Below are 17,434 nucleotides of genomic sequence, written 5' to 3'. Positions count from 1 at the left end.
TCAGGCACCAGTAAACACTTGCACTTGAACAAGAAGAAGGCTTTGGTGACTTCTAGCCTGGCCCACCTGGGAGAAAGGATTTGCCCATTTCCCCTGGGCTGTGCCCTTGTCAATAATACACACTTGCTCAGGACTTCACTCCCTCAGGGCTTCTTCTGTTCCTACAAACAGGCCAGTGGCTCAAGGGGGAAGCCCTCGTCTTTGTGAGGTATTACTTGTAACACTGATCTTAAAAGGTCGTATAATAAAACATCCAGAGTCAGATAGTGGAGTGAAAGCTGAAAGATCAGAGAAGCAGAACAGCCAGCCCCTAGCTTACCTCTATGAAATCCTCAGCCTCAAGAGAGCAAGTTCCTGTTTCCTCACACCTTATGTACCTTTCTATGTCCTGCCATATTGCTTCCTGGGATTAAAGGCGTGTGTCACCACTGCCTGATTCTGTTTCTCTCATGTGTAGTCCAGTGTGACCTTGAACTCACAGAGATCCAGACAGATCTCTGCCTCCTGAGTGATAGGATTAAGGGCGTGTGCCACCACAGCCTGATAGCTATGTCTGATTTAGTGGCTGCCTCTGTCCACTGATCACCAGGTAAACTTTATTAGGGTTCACAGTATTTCACCACACTAATAATGTAAGATGGTGCGTTTTCTAGGCCTAACAGTACAAGACTTTGTCATAGACAGTGCTATTCCTCCCAGAGTTCTCAGCTCATGTCATTCAGAGAGTCTCTACTCACCATGGTTGTGCAATTGGAACGTTGTAGAGACCATTACTGACCTTCCTTAGGAGTGAACACTGACTATGCGCTTAGGCAAACAGGAATTATTTTAAAACTTTTGATTCTGTCTGTTCAACCCAGCCCTGTGTGAGAGGACACTGCTGTCATGTTAGGCAGGATATATGCAAGAACAATCGCTTTAGAGACCGTGACGTAGGCCTTCTGTGGGACCGTGTAAGGACTGTGGCAGAGCATCCTGCCAATAACTAACTTTCCTCAGAATTTCTGTCCTGTGTCTTGTGTTCATTAGGTCACTCAGGAACAGCACAGATGTGTGTCCATTTTCAATTAAGATCTGCATTCCCTGTGCAGATTCAAAGAGACACAATGATGAGTGAATGAAAACACCCAGTGCTATTATGTGAAAGGGGCAAAGAGGGACTCCAACGTGTGGGTCCAGATTTGGAGGCTCCCCTCTGCTGTCATTACCAGATAAGAGGTTCTGTAGTCTGTGTAAATTTCTGGATTTCCAAAGCCTTTGTGAATGCATAGGATAAGGTAGAGTTTCAGGTAATGTGTTAAAGCATAGCCCAGGGTGGGCATTGCTGCGGGAATCCTTTTCTCATCACTGTGGTGATGTCAAAATCCCATAGAAAGAACCAATGCTGACACAGAGTGTTGAGGCTCACAATTTGGGGAAAGGGAAAACCACACCCTATAACTACCAGATCTCCCCTCACCCTATCATAAGGCCATTTAGAGCTCTTATCTACTAAGACCCCAGTCAACATTAAGTTATTTTATTTACTTATTGATTGATTGATTGTATATATAGTATTCTGTGTGCAAGTATGCCTGCAGGCCAGAAGAGGCCACCAGATCTCATTATAGATGGCTGTGAGTCACCATGTGGTTGCTGGGAATTGATCTCAGAACCTCTGTAAGAGCAGCTTGTGCTCTTAACCTCTGAGCCATCTCTCCAGCCCCCAACACTAAGTTACTATTCTGGTTTCACTCATTCTATTGACCATAAATATTTCAGGGGATCTAGACTGTGTCTCCACAAAATACTTGCCCTTACTGATGGTCGGTCTCCATGTTGGCTGGTAAGGGAGAACATGGGGAACATGTGTACTCAGTGGATCCACACAGCCAGCATTGACAAGTCATCATTTCTAAGATGCCTTTTGTTCCCCGAGGCATATCTATGTGATTAGGCATTAGGTAAAGGGGGGCTTTGGTTAAGGGAATGTGGGACTATCTTGCTCTTGGGTACAGTATGAACAGAAAATTTTGTAGAGCAGAAACTGGACTCTGAGAAAGGAGCAAGCAAGGTTAAGTACATACTTTGAGCTAGAAAAGCCATTGCCCTCGTCTTAGGCATGTTTAGTCCAGGCAATACAGACAGCACTGAGGGCAGTAGTTATGAAGAAAGTGGTATCTACAGATGCAGTCCATTAACTCGGCAAAGCATCCAGATTTGTCCCAGCCTGTCAGTCAAGATTGAGGGCTTATGCGGGGTTTGTTGACTGAAGGGAATCTTTTCTCTCAGTCATCACGTGACAAGTGTTTCAAAGTAACTTGGAGTCAGACTCCTGGTGAGGGCCTTCTCCTAGTGTGGTTGTCTGATCATTATAAATTTGCACTGAGAGAAGCCTGACATTGTAGTGATAATTTACTAGTCATTTGAACTAACCTGGTTCCTCATATTGCTTCTTCTAAAGGAAATGGTCTTTTTTATTTATTTATTTATTTATTTATTTATTTATTTATTTATTTATTTATTTTTTCTTGAGTCAGGGTTGCAAAAGTAGAATAGCGATCCTTGTTTCAGTTTCTTTGTTCTGTCAGATAATTCAGTCTGTAATGTTTTTTTTTTTTGGTTTTTCAAGACAGGGTTTCTTTGCATAGCTTTGTACCTTTCCTGGAGATCACTTGGTAGCCCAGGCTGTCCTCGAACTCACAGAGATCTGCCTGGCTCTGCCTCCCTAGGGCTGGGATTAAAGGCTGTGCCACCACCACCCAGCTCGGTCTGTAATCTTAAAGTGATTATTACAGTGTCCTCAGACAATAACAAGAAGTAGAGATGGTCCCTTACCAGTGCCTCCATTTGTTGGTGATCTTATATATTTAACACGGATTGTAAAACATCATGTTATGTGAGGAATGAAAAGTGGTGAAGAAAATAAAAAGGAAATTTAATATTTCAAAAGAAAGAAAGAAGAGAGAAGAAAGAAAGAAAGAAAGAAAGAAAGAAAGAAAGAAAGAAAGAAAGAAAGAAAGAAAGAAAGAAAGAGAAAAAGAAAGAAATAGAAAGAAAAGGAAAAAGAAAAAGAAAAAGAAAGAAAGAGGAATGAAAGAAAAAGAAAAGAAGCAATGGTCGCGAGACGGCAGGAACTGACCTACTCTGGTGATGGAATGGCCAGACACCCAAATAGTGATGCCATAAACCCCATCCAAGGACTGAGGAATCTGAAGGCAGACATCCACGGCTGGGCCCCTGGTGGAGCACTGGGAGTCTAATTAGTGAGTATGAAGAGGATTTATATGAGCGAGAATTGTTGAAGCCAAGGTTGGATAAAGCACCGGGATAAATAACCAAATGAATGGAAGCACAGGATCTATGAACCAAAGGCTGAGGGCCCCCAACTGGATCAGGCCACCTGAACGGGTGAGACAGTCAGTTGGCTTGATCTGTTTGGGAGGCAGCTGTGCATTGGTGCCAGGTCCTGGGCTCGTTGCATGAGTTGGCTGTTTGAATCCTGGGACTTATGCAGGGACACTTGGCTCGGTCTGGGAGGGGGGAATGGACCTGCCTGGACTGAGTCTACCAGGTCAACCCCGGTCCTCGGGGGAGACCTTGATCTGGAGGAGGTGGGAATGGGGGGTGGGCTGGGGGGAGGGGTGGGCGAGAGGGGGAGAACAGGGGATTCTGTGGCTATTATGTTGAACTGAATGGTGTTGTAAAATAATAATAATAATAATAATAATAATAATAATAATAATAATAATAATAATAAAAAACATCATGTTATGTGAGGAATGAAAAGTGGTGAAGGAAATAAAAAGGAAATTTAATATTTCAAAAGAAAGAAAGAAAGAAAGAAGAAAGAAAGAAAGAAAGAAAGAAGAAAGAAAGGAAAGAAAGAAAGAGAAAGAAAAGGAAAAAGAAAAAGAAAAAGAAAGAAAAAGTAAAGAAAGAAAAAGAAAAGAAGCAACCATTTCCCCTGACCTGGCAGTGTACATACACAATCTCTGAATCTGACTGTGTCCTCTTGCCGATTTTTCTGGCCTTTGGTAAACCCCACAGAGCTCCCTTTTTAGTGCTAGTGATTTTCTTTGGGGCTTGACATTCATTTACTTTTTTAGATTCGTTAGGCTTAATGGGAGTCCTTAGGAAGTTGTACTGTCAGTTTCAAGAACAGAGAATTGAGTAACTGCACAGATTTCACTGTGATTACATAGCTCTAAAGATAATTTAGAAGCTGGCCATTCTGCACACTCAGTCAAATGCTCTTCTGCCAATACTGTCTCATCTACCTGGACTGAGATCTTCCATGCACTGACCATGTTGCATGTGCTTTAAATGTTCACTGATGTCCTTGATCTTCCAGAAGTGACATTCTGAATTAAAACAATGTTCTTACAAATCAGCAATGAGATCAAATGTTTATCATAGAACAAAGACTAATTTTCCTTTTATTTTATGATTCACCAAACCTAGTTTTGCTGTGATGCATTCTAGTTTCTGCTACACAGAAAAAAATGGGTTTCAGAAGTACCAAGGTTCCTGAACAGAGTGACATACCTCAAAAAAAGACCTTGCAAAAAGTCGAAAAGTCCTGTAGCACTTATGACGGTACTGTGGAAATTCAAGTGTGTGTTTTAGATTTAAGCAATTTGAAGGTATTTGACCTGCCATGTATGTTGGTACACGTGTTGCCTAGTACCAGTGGAGGCCAGAGAGGGCATTGGATCACCAAGAATTGGAATTACACATGGTAGTGAACCACTGTGTTGGTACTGGGAATCAAACCCTAGTCCTCTGGAAGAGCAGTGCTCTTAACCACTGAGCCATCTCTCAAGTCCCTAGTTTGTTATTAACAGTAGCTGCAAATAAGATGGTATCTCCTCTGTAAAAAGAATGAACATATTTTGCAGTATTTTTAATATGTGAAGTGTTACTTTATCTCATGAGTAGAATGTCTATTGTGGTTCTCAGTGAGTGATGTGAACCAAAGAAATGCTGAGTTTGTTCTTGTGTAAGGTAGCAAGGCTTCACCTACTACAGTCACTGAGGTATGAGTCATTCACTCACTCTCTCCACTTTCTTCCTTCCAGACATGGATGATAAGGAGGAGGACGACAATGAAGATGACTTTGGTAAGAAGAACAACCTTCAAAGTGATGCTCTTGGTAGTAGTAGGTAATGGTATTCCTGGCCACATACACCTCTCCACTGACTTCCATGTATCAATGATAGTGATGAGGATGACTCTGAGGATGACTTGGGTAAGGAGAACAGCCTTCAAAGCAATGATGTTGGTGGTGGTAGGTCATTCCTGGTCAGATCCATCTCTCTCCTGACTTTCATCCAGATTTCAATGGAATGGATGAGGACAACATTGATAATGACTTGGGTAGAAAGACCAACCTGCAAATGCTGAACCTGTTAGTGGTAGGTAAAGGCATTCCTGGTCAGATCCAGTGAACAATCTAGCAGCGATCAAGTTATTCCTTCTGCTTGGAAGGCAGGGGAAGAAAGTCCACTCAAGGGTCCTTCAGTGGACAGAAGTATCAGCCAGGGTCTGTTCCCGAATCACCGTGTTTCAGTTTCTTTTCTCATTGCTATGATGAAATAAGTGACATGGAACAGGTTGATGGAGGAAGGGTTTATTGTGGCTTATTGTTAAAGTGGATCACTGCATCATGTTGGTTGAGACAGGGAAGCTGGCAGGGAACTCAAAGGCTTGCAGAGTTGTAGCTCTCAGACAGTCACCCACAGCATACAGGCCTGTCTTGGAGGCTCATGCCAGCTGCACTCCAAAAACACTGCCTTCCACATCCTGCCATCTCTAATATGCTGAGGTCTCCTAGCAACCGAGCCTGGACATCCACCAATGGCCTTGCCTAGCCTCTCTCTAGGGACTCTGGCCCTTCCACATGGTGGCAAGCCTCAGCTTCTTTCCGTGACCCCTCAGTCCTGTAGCTTTTCTGCCACCATAGCAAGTAGCACATAGGAGACCCCGACACATCACCAAGTTTGGGTGCCAGCTTGGGATGCGGCCTGGCCCCGCTCTGAGCCAGAGCTTCTGTGTGCGGATGTGAAGGAAATAGTTCTAAGAAGAGCTTGTGTCTGTGATGCTGGTCCCCTAGTCATCTGATTTCCCAGTCCTGGACACCCAGTAGCCATTGTCCCAGTAAAGGACAGAAGGTTTCACTTCACAGATTCTTAACCCAAACTTCTCACAAGCAGTTCCCAAGAGACGTGGCTGCCCTCTCCCCCTCCACAAGCCAAGACTCGCTTGTCTACCTTCCTTTCACCATTCTTGTTTTCCAAATTTCTACATGCAAGCTTATTCAGTTTTGAGCATTCAGTGGATCTTCTGTGTCAAAACACCACATTTCCATAATCCTCCCCCAAGCAACATGATCAGGTCCGTCACAGCAATAACCCATCTTTCTGGCACTGTTTTCTGTATTAGTTGTTTTGTTGTTACCATAATAAAACACCAGAATCATAATGGAAGAAAACAACTTTGGCTTCCGTTGCAGTGATACAGTGGATTTTGGCCAAGGCATGGTGGAGAAGGTGATGTTTTCAGGCATGGAAGTGGTGCACATACATCCATACAGGCACTCATAGATAAACAAACAAACAAACAAACCCAACGTGTTTGATTCCCAGATTACATGAAGAGAGAAGAAATTCCACAAAGCTTTCCTCTGAACCCACACCCATGACATGGTACACACACACACACACACACACACACACACACACACACACACGCAGTATTAGTACATAAAATTATTTTGGATGCTGGCCATTCTGCACACTCAGTCAAATGCTCTTCTGCCAATACTGTCTCATCTACCTGGACTGAGATCTTCCATGCACTGACCATGTTACATGTGCTTTAAATGTTCACTGATGTCCTTGATCTTCCAGAAGTGACATTCTGAATTAAAACAATGTTCTTACAAATCAGCAATGAGATCAAATGTTTATCATAGAACAAAGACTAATTTTCCTTTTATTTTATGATTCACCAAACCTAGTTTTGCTGTGATGCATTCTAGTTTCTGCTACACAGAAAAAAATGGGTTTCAGAAGTACCAAGGTTCCTGAACAGAGTGACATACCTCAAAAAAAGACCTTGCAAAAAGTCGAAAAGTCCTGTAGCACTTATGACGGTACTGTGGAAATTCAATAGTTTGTGCTTTAGATTTAAGCAATTTGAAGGTATTTGACCTGCCATGTATGTTGGTACACATGTTGCCTAGTACCAGTGGAGGCCAGAGAGGGCATTGGATCACCAAGAATTGGAATTACACATGGTAGTGAACCACTGTGTTGGTACTGGGAATCAAACCCTAGTCCTCTGGAAGAGCAGTGCTCTTAACCACTGAGCCATCTCTCAAGTCCCTAGTTTGTTATTAACAGTAGCTGCAAATAAGATGGTATCTCCTCTGTAAAAAGAATGAACATATTTTGCAGTATTTTTAATATGTGAAGTGTTACTTTATCTCATGAGTAGAATGTCTATTGTGGTTCTCAGTGAGTGATGTGAACCAAAGAAATGCTGAGTTTGTTCTTGTGTAAGGTAGCAAGGCTTCACCTACTACAGTCACTGAGGTATGAGTCATTCACTCACTCTCTCCACTTTCTTCCTTCCAGACATGGATGATAAGGAGGAGGACGACAATGAAGATGACTTTGGTAAGAAGAACAACCTTCAAAGTGATGCTCTTGGTAGTAGTAGGTAATGGTATTCCTGGCCACATACACCTCTCCACTGACTTCCATGTATCAATGATAGTGATGAGGATGACTCTGAGGATGACTTGGGTAAGGAGAACAGCCTTCAAAGCAATGATGTTGGTGGTGGTAGGTCATTCCTGGTCAGATCCATCTCTCTCCTGACTTTCATCCAGATTTCAATGGAATGGATGAGGACAACATTGATAATGGGTAGAGAGACCAACCTGCAAAATGCTGAACTTGTTAGTGGTAGGTAAAGGCATTCCAGGTCAGATCAAATGAACAATCTAGCAGCAATCAAGTTCTTCCTTTCTTGGAAGGCAGGGGAAGAAAGTCCACTCAAGGGTCCTTCAGTGGACAGAAGTATCAGCCAGGGTCTATTCCTGAATCACCGTATTTCATCTCCTTTTCTCATTGCTGTGATAAAATCAGTGACATGAAACAGGTTGATGGAGGAAGGGTTTATTGTGGCTTATTGTCAAGTGGATCACTGCATCATGTTGGTGGAGACATGGATGTTGGCAGGGGAGGGAGGGCTGTAGGTACATGGGACAACAGTAACATCTTGTCGAATATTATTTTAGGGTGTGTTACTTTTGTTTATTCTCTGGAACATTTGTTTAATGATGCAAAGCTGGTTTGCAATCTTTTATGTTGCATTTGTTTAACTCTGTGAGGTTGTGTTACTTTGTCTGTCTAAAACACCTGATGGTCTAATAAAGAGCTGAACAGCTAGGTAGGAGAGAGAAATGGGGGGGGGGGCGTTGGCAGGCAGAGAGCATAAATAGAAGGAGAAATCTGGGAGAAAAAGAAGAATGAGCAGGAGAACAAGGAGAGAACGATGCAAGGGGCCAGTCCCCCAGCTGCACAACTAGCAACAGAGTAAGACAGACAGACAGACAGAAATAGAGAAGCATAAAAGCCCAGAGCCAAAAGATAGACTGTTGTTGACATATTGTGTACCCCAATAAACTTATCTGCGGGTCAGAAAACAGAATAGCTACTATATTAAACATAGGTTTAGGCAGTGGTAGCACATGGGATTAATCCTAGCATTCTGGAGGCAGAGATCCGTTTGGATCTCTGTGAGTTCAAAGCCACACTGGAAACAGCCAGGCATGGTGATATATATACATGCCTTTAATCCCAGGAAGTGATGGCAGGAAGCAGAAAGGTACATAAGGCATGAGGACCAGGAACTAGAGCTGATTAAGCTTTTAGCTTTTAGCAGCAGTTTGAATGAGATCTATTCGCATGAGGACACAGAGGCTTTCAGTCTGAGGAAACAAGATCAGCTGAGGAATTGTCAAGGTGAGGTTGGATGTGGCTTGTTCTGCTTCTCTGATCTTTTCAGCATTCACCCCAATACCTGGCTCCTGGGTTTGTTTTTATTAATAAGACCTTTTAAGATTTTTGCTACAATAGATGGGTTAATTTAATTTAAGAAAAGCTGGTTATAAACAAGCCAAGCTAAGGCTAGCCATTTATAATTAAGAATACACCATTGTGTGTGATTTATTTGGGAACTGGGTGATGGACCCCTCAAAAGAGCAAAAGCAAACAACAACATTAACATTGCATTCACATCCACAATCAGAAGGCAGAGAGTTAACTGAGGTGGGAATGGGGTCTTCCCAGAACCTCCCTTCACCCAAGGATACTCCACCTTTAAAGGATCCAAACCCTTCCCAAACAACACCACCAGCTCCATACTACATGTTTAAACACACAAAGCTATGGGGGACATTTTACATTCAAACTAGAACACAAAGTCATCAGTTTATGGTCTTGTATGAATTATCCACATCATGTCATGAATGTGAATTGTAAAAAAGAAGACTCACTTCTTCATTTATTCCTTCTATTTCATCTTCCTCAAAAGCATCTGAGTACAAAGACATTGTTGTGTTTCTGTTTATCCTTATTTAGTTCCTCAGACTGAATCCCATTTTCTCCTGTGTCCTTGACCTGACAGTTTTCAGTATTATGTATTTTAGTTATTTTCCACGTGCCACTTCTTACTGAAACAGAAGGAACATATATCACCCATGGTATAGGGAAATGCAGAGGGGAGGAACATATATCACATATGGTATAGAGGATGTAGATGGAAGGAACATGTATCACATATGGTATAGAGGATGTAGACGGAAGGAACATATATCTCTTATGGTATAGAGGATGGAGATGGAAGGAACATATATCACTTATGGTATGGCAGATGCAGAGGGGAGGAACATATATCACCTATGGTATAGAGAATGCAGACAGAAGGAACATGTATCACATTAACAAACTCCTGAGATTTATTGTGCATGTCTAATGACTTAGAAACTGAACATAAAAACTCCATTTGGTAAACCTGTCAGACTTTATGCCCCTTTTGAGGGCTGTGTTGGTAGCTCAGGAGATGCAGTGCTTGCCTTGATAAACTGGCCTTTCCTATGAGTTGGCCAGTGGCTAAACATAGTAGCCCTCATATTTGTGAGGCATTAATAATGTATGATGGTCAATTTTCTGTAGCCATAGCAGACCTTCAGTAGAATTTCAGTCTACTCAGTGTTTGTGAGTCCTCATTCAAACAGGATATAATAGCCATAGTTAGGAATCTACAACATTCTGGAGAATAATGGTGGCCTATGTTAGAAGTAGATTCTGAGGATGCACTCAGGCCAAATTAGGAACTATTTTTAAACCTTTCTACAACTCTGTCCAAGCCAAGTCCATGTGAAATTAAAAATGAACACTTTCACAAAAAGCATGGTTATGTTCCAGAAGAACAATTGCTTGAGAATGTGTTACCTGTGGGTTTATGTGTCTATGAACCAACTAAGTTGTGAGGTCTGTGGCAGCACATTCTGCCAATAACTAACCTTCCTCAGCATTTACACCACATGCCTTGTGTTCATTGAGTCACTCGGGAACAGCACTACAGTATGTCTTTAGTTATTCACATCCCCTGGGTGGAATCAAGGAGACACAATGATGAATGAACCCAAACCTGTGTTGCTTTTAGGTGAGAGGGCTGAGAGGGGAATCCCACACAGAGTTCCAAATTCTGTGGCTCTAAATCTCGCTATCTGGGCTCATTATTAGGATCTGAGATCATTAATTGTCATACAAGAGATTTTGTAGTCTGTGTAAATTTCTGGATTTCCAAATCCAATATGAATGCATATGATAAGGTAGAGATTGAGGTAACATATGCCAGGGTAGTCATTGCTGCAGGAATCCTGATCTCATCACTGTGGTGATGTCCAAAGCACATAGAAAGAACCAATGGTGATACAGTGTCGAGGCTCACGATTTGGGAGAAACACACCCTGTGAGTACCAGATCACCCCTTACCCTGTTCTAGTGCATTTAGGAATGGGAAGATGCTTTAGTGATAGGTCAAGGCAGTGTAAGTGTCATCTAGAAGTTGTGAGGCTGTGCGAGCTACACACCCTGGGGCAGAAATAGATAACTACTCAGAGTAGCACTCAGTATTTACCTAATGCCTCACTCTTGTGAAAATTCTCATTTGGAACTTTGTCCAAGCCATGGTGTTGATCACGTTCCAAATCACCATTCTTGCTCACCTTAATGTCAGTTTGCTGGTCTGAACCTGGACAGATACTTTATGCAGTGAATACAAATGATTTCATTGTAAAAGAAAACCAGAAGGAGGAATAAATGATACGTAATAGTCGGTTTTTAAGTGTAATAATGAATTACCCACTCTCCAATAAGCTATCACTATATCACAAAGAGTGAATACTTCAGTATGATTGCATCATATGCTTGGTGGTATGTTCCTTTTTCTAAAACAATGTATACTCTATCAAGATTCAAATTGTCTATGCTAGGTCTGGTGAGATGGCTTCCTTAGTAAATGTACTTGCCTTTTATAACCTGTGACATGAGTTGCAACCTCCATAAAGTTGAAAGGAGAGAATCATCTGCTCCAAGTTGTCTTCTGAACCCCACACATGTGCCATGGCATGTACTCTAACACATACTTCATGTACCTACCCGGGTATAATGATAATTGTATTAATAATAATAATATAAAAGCAATTAAGAATAAAAGCATATTTGGTTAATAATGCAATATATAGAATTTGATCTGCAGTGGAGAAAAGCAGTTTGACTGATGTTTAAAATAGTGCCAATTTTCCTGGTTTGAAAATGGCCTGAAGAAGTGATAGAAATCTCTTTTTTTTTGGTTTTTCGAGACAGGGTTTCTCTGTGTAGCTTTGCGCCTCTCCTGAAACTCACTTGGTAGCCCAGGCTGGCCTCAAACTCACAGAGATCCACCTGGCTCTGCCTCCCGAGTGCTGGGATTAAAGGCGTGCTCTACCACCGCCCAGCTGAAATCTCTTTTAATTATAATACTTATTTCAGTATTTTCCTGGTCTAAGGGAGATTGTTTCTGTAATTATTTTGAATTATTTAGAGTAGTCATATATTATTTTGCATTTCATAAGTATATGATGTTTTATAATATTTTTTGCTATGTTAAGTGTACATTATGTAGTCATCAGTACAACTACAACCACAGGATTTACAAATGTATTTTAATACCCATCTTAATTCTATTGAATGATATGAATGAAAGGAAAGCTGAGGTGGTCCTTTAGTGAAGCAGTGTGGCTTCCCCTGCTAGAGACAATAATGTATGTGTAAGTTATTTTCTGTACTCACTTTATTCCATACACTACAGACTCAAAGAGTGATGTGGTCAGCTTGAGAAATACAGAATACAGGAGTGGTAAATAATGCATCCCTGGTCAGGTTCAATGGGAAAGGACCCAGGAGTGGAGAGTTTGCACCTCCGTTAGGGGCGGCAAAGGGCTGGGAGAGTCAGGTCGTGGTTTTCAGGTGTGTGGAAGCAGTGCTCTGCCTGCGTCACCAGAGCAGAGGGCTGCAGTTCCACGCTCGTCTAGAGTGACATTCCATCCCATACTGTGTTGTCTAAGCATCAACACAGGATTCAACTTCTCTTTAATACTTTGTCCCTTGTCATCCTTCAACACAGGAAGATAGTGTGTTCCAGGGAGAAAGTAACGCCTGTGCTATCTGCCCAAGATTTTAAAATAGTTTGTTATTATCTAAATGGTCAAACCCAGTCAAGTTTGCTTTCCTGTCTCCTGGTCCTCTCTGTTCTTGCATTTATTAGAATTTTAGTTATTACATGTTGTCTTTTGTGGAGAGTCTCATATATACATTGGAGAAAAGACAATGAACATGCATCACTGAATGAAAAAAAATCTGTGAAGCCCTAAAAACCATTTTGTATGTCTGATGGCATAGACATGGGATGCAAAAGCATTAGTCTTTTTTTTTTTTTTTTTTTTTTTTTTTTTTTTTTTTTTTTGGTTTTTCGAGACAGGTTTTTTCTGTGTAGCTTTGCACCTTTCCTAGAACTCACTTTGGAGACCAGGCTGACCTTGAACTCACACAGATCTGCCTGCCTCTGCCTCCCGAGTGCTGGGATTAAAGGCATGCCACCACCACTCAGCTGCATTAGTCTTTTTATAAATCAGGTATCACCAAACCTCCGGATGTTCTTTTTCACATCCAGAAGACAGGAGCTAGGAACGTGCTTGTGAGGACTGAAGTTCAGCCCTAAATTTTCACGTAAATCTAGTGGGCAGCAGTTTATAATACAGACATCAGGAAGTGCAGAAGCCCCATGACCTCTGTGAATGAGACCAGATCTCAAGGGTAGCAACTTTAGGGAGAGTGGCCAAAACCTCTGACTTCTCATCATAGGGCAACAAAAGGGTATGTAGACAAAATGCTGTGAGAAATACTTGAGTACATTTTTGATGTTTCATTTTTTTAAATTTTCTCTCTCTCTCTCTCTCTCTCTCTCTCTCTCTCTCTCTCTCTCTCTCTCTCTCTCTCTCTCTCTCTCTCTCTCTCTCTCTCTCTCTCTCTCTCTCTCTCTGTGTGTGTGTGTGTGTGTGTGTACCCTGTGAGTGCATGCCACATGTGTGCAGTGCCTGTGGAGGTCAGAACTGTGTGTTGGATCCCATCCCTGGAGCTGAGATCACAGGTAGTCATGAAATGCCTGAAATGGGTGCTGAGACCTCAACTCAGGTCTAAACTGCTGAGCCATCTCTCTAGCCTCATAACTGGTTTTCTAAATTGTTGTATGTTGGCATTTAGAAAACTCCATTGATAGTCTATGAACCAGAGGAAAATTGAAGTTGATCTTATGAGAGGCAGTTTGGCTTCATCTGGCACAGGCAGGAATGTGGGAACCAGCATCTATTCTTCTTGACAAATATAGCAGTTATGGTACATTGGGATGTAAGGACCCTGAAGAGGGAGGAGGAGAATGGGGTAAAGTCAACACATCCCTGTGGGATGCAGTGAGGGACCAGGAGCAGCCAGGTCACCTTGTGCTTCAGAGGCTGAGGGAGCAGAGGAGAGGTTGAGACGTGTGTGTGGGTAGAGATGCTTTTCCTTTCAATGCACTAGGGTGAGCAGCGCTGGCTGTGGACGCTGCCGTGTGTGCTGGAGGCTCCGCCATTCAAATGGATCTTTGCCAGAACATCTGCTCCCTCCTGTCTCCTTTGTGGTGCTCACTCTAGTCAACTGTGTCCATCAAAGTCTGGCTTTGGGATGCTGACCCGTGATAGAGGGATCTACTTGGTGGGGCACAACTCTCTCATGGGCCCGTGGCACAAACCTGCAGACATGAGTCTTAGAGATTGGGTCCATGAGTGCTAGAGAAGAACATCTCTTTCTGGTCTGTGCATACATGTGCAACCACATGCAGGTTTCCTTCTGTCCTGACAGTCACACTTTAAAGGGCCCATGTGCCGTGAGAACAGAGTTGACTCTGCCTTTGCTCTGCTCACCGTGGAGCTGGGAGGTGAGCACAGAACTTACTTTCACGTCATTTGCAGCCTGTGCTCTTCACACGTGAGGTGCTATCGGGTACCAGGCAAAGGAGGTTAGAGCACTGCCTGTCCATCTGGGAGCCTCAGACCTAGTGAGTGATGAGGGATATGGGCTTGTGATCCGGTTTTGGCCTGCATTTCAAATATTTTTGTGTGAGTACTCAAGATGCAGAGGGTGGGCCTTGCAGTCCTCCCTATGACTATGGTAGACATTCGTAGGGCTAAAAGGCCTGGACACTTGGGCATCACCTCTCCTCAGAACACGAGGGCCACAGACTCACACATGTGCAGCACTCACTTTCCTGTTCCCATCTTGTACTATCACGTTGCCATTGCTTCCGGCCACCTCTGTTTGCCCCCTGAGGTCTGTGGGACTCCTGTGTGTTCCAGTCAATGAATTCTGAGCTCTTTCTCCTCTTCTGTAGGCATTGGTTTGTAAACTATTTTTTCCTCCAGTTGTCTTCCCAGGAGCCTCTGCAGTGACGTCATAGCCTTTGCTCATCACTAGATGTGATGACCACATTCTCTCATTGTTCATGCATTGGGATTGTCCTGTGTGTCCTGCCTAGAGCGTCAAGAGCCCACCTCCCTGGCTACATCCTTCAATCACACTTTCTCTGATTACCTCTTCTTACCCAGAGCCCACTCCCCTCCTCCTCCAGTTGCCCCAGGCCATTTTGGCACTGAGTTCTGTACCTGGCAGTCCATGGAGGCTTTGGGATCTTTTTCACCCTCTACTTGCTCCTGACCTGTGTCCCTGGCCTCATTGCCCACATGACCTGACCTAAACCTTCGTTGTGTTTCCCCCGCCTCAGAACTGAGTGTTTTATTAATAACTCTTCATTTATCTGCTATGTCTCCATCCGAGTACCTTGTCCCTTTCTCATGAGTCCCTCACAGAGCTGCTCCCACAGACTTAAGCCCAGTGGTGAGAAGGAATAACTGAGCACTTCTTAGGAATATTCTTAGAAAGACAGTCATGTGAGACGTAGTACATCATCTGCTTTGGTCCTTTTACTGGGGAGCAGATGTGAAGGTTGCTGGTGACAAGCAGGAGAATTGCCCCAAGAGGGAAGAGCTCAGTGCCCTAAGAAGTGTTGTTCCCAGCTTGAGACAAGACACAGAAAAAGAATCAAAACCAGCAGAAACTTTCCCCAAACACAGGGTAGCAGGGACGGGACCGAGGGTGGTCACCTCACCCGGATCTGTCTGGGGAATATCAAACATTGTCAAAAACTTGGTCAAAACCTTATCCATGTCTCCTGATGAAACTTATTCTGTTTCTAGATCCAGCTGAGCTGGAAACAGCCTCTGTTGGACCTCCACGGGCTGCCTGGGAGGAATGAGAGGAATGAGCCATGAAAACACACACATGAAGGAAGATCTGGAGGCCCTCTGCCCTAGGCTCTGAGAAAGAAGAGAAAACATGGCCCTGCTCCAAAACGAACTGATGGGGCGAAGACACAAACACACACAGACACACAAACACACACACACACACACAAAGGACTGGGCAGAGTACCCCAGGCACTGAGGAGTCAGTATGGTCCAGCGCATCAGCAGACAGCTGGGTGAAGGTATACACACATATAGGCCTGGGGCAGAGTACCCCAGGCACTGAGAAGTTTGTATGGTGCTGCTCAGCACATGGACAGACAGCTGGGCAAAGATATACATGGACACAGGCCTGGGGCAGAGTACCCTGGGCACTGAGGGGTCAGTATGGTCCTGGCCTGTGCTGAGAAATAAACCTGTGGGAATATATATGGCTATGATAGGTTTAATAAACAAGCTGACTGACCAATAGCTGTACAGGCAAGTTAGGCAGGAAAGCCAAACTCAGAATGAAGATGAAGATGGGATGAAGAAGGGTGGTGTCGGAGAGAGCTGCTGCTAGATGCAGAGAAAGCAGGACATGTAAAAAATAAGGTAACAAGATACTAAGCAAAGCATAGATAAGAAATATTGGTTCATTTAAGAGTACGAGTTAGATATTATCAAGCCTGAACTACTGGCCGAGTATTTGTAATTCATGTTAAGTTTCTGTGTTGAACATAATGGTAAAACGTACAGAATGTACAGAGATGGCCAGCCAAACTGGTGGAAACTCATGAACTGTGGACCAGTAGCTGTGGAGCCCCTATGGGAGTGGACTAGGCCCTGTGGATAGGCAAGACATTTGTTTAGCTTGAACTGTTTGGGGGGCCCTCAGGCAGTGAGATTGGAACCATCCCTGGTGCATGAGCCAGGTTGTGGGAGCCCAGTGACTATGGTGGGACACCTTGTGCAGCCTTGGTGCAGGGGTCAGGGGGAGGGGGGCTTGGACCTGCCACAACTGAATGTACCAGGCTCTGCTGGCCCCATGGGAGACCTTGCCTTGGAGGAGGTGGGAATGGGTGTGGGTTGGGGAGGAAGGCAGTGGGGTAGGAGGAAGGAGGAGAGAGAGATCTGTGGTTGGTATGTAAAATGAATAGAAAATTTCTTAATAAAAATAAAAAATTAAATTAAAAAAGTTTCTGTGTTGATTATTTCGGAACATGGGGTAGGGGGATCTTCAGCTTACAAATGGTGCCCAATGTGGGGCCTGAATTTCCTTGAGAAACCTGAGAGAACTTGGAAAAGGATTCTAGGCGTACATGAATGGAGTCAAACTCGGCTTCTTGGTAACCGTTTTTTCTTGAGTAAGCTCTGCTTTCTAGCAGTGAACAGAGGCACAGATCCTTTAAGAGATGGCTTCCTGACTTAGCATTAGCATCAAAAACTGGGCAGCTCACTACTTGGTGGCAGTGTGGACCCCAAAACTCCCCAGAGTTGGTGAGGTAACCATGGCTCCC

The 17,434-nt window shown here is 43.4% G+C and overlaps 1 long non-coding RNA gene across 1 annotated transcript; it reads left to right on the top strand.

Annotated features, from left to right (window-relative positions):
- Positions 1–7,619: 7,619 nt before the first annotated feature.
- Positions 7,620–17,112, top strand: LOC143274204 (uncharacterized). Its single transcript, XR_013052650.1, has 2 exons — positions 7,620–7,662; positions 15,888–17,112. It is a non-coding gene; the product is annotated as an uncharacterized LOC143274204 (long non-coding RNA).
- The last annotated feature ends 322 nt before the right edge of the window (positions 17,113–17,434 follow it).

This window comes from Peromyscus maniculatus, chromosome 7 (genome assembly GCF_049852395.1).
Source record: "Peromyscus maniculatus bairdii isolate BWxNUB_F1_BW_parent chromosome 7, HU_Pman_BW_mat_3.1, whole genome shotgun sequence".
Lineage (NCBI taxonomy): Eukaryota > Metazoa > Chordata > Mammalia > Rodentia > Cricetidae > Peromyscus > Peromyscus maniculatus.
This window is presented reverse-complemented; position numbering and strand designations above follow the sequence as displayed.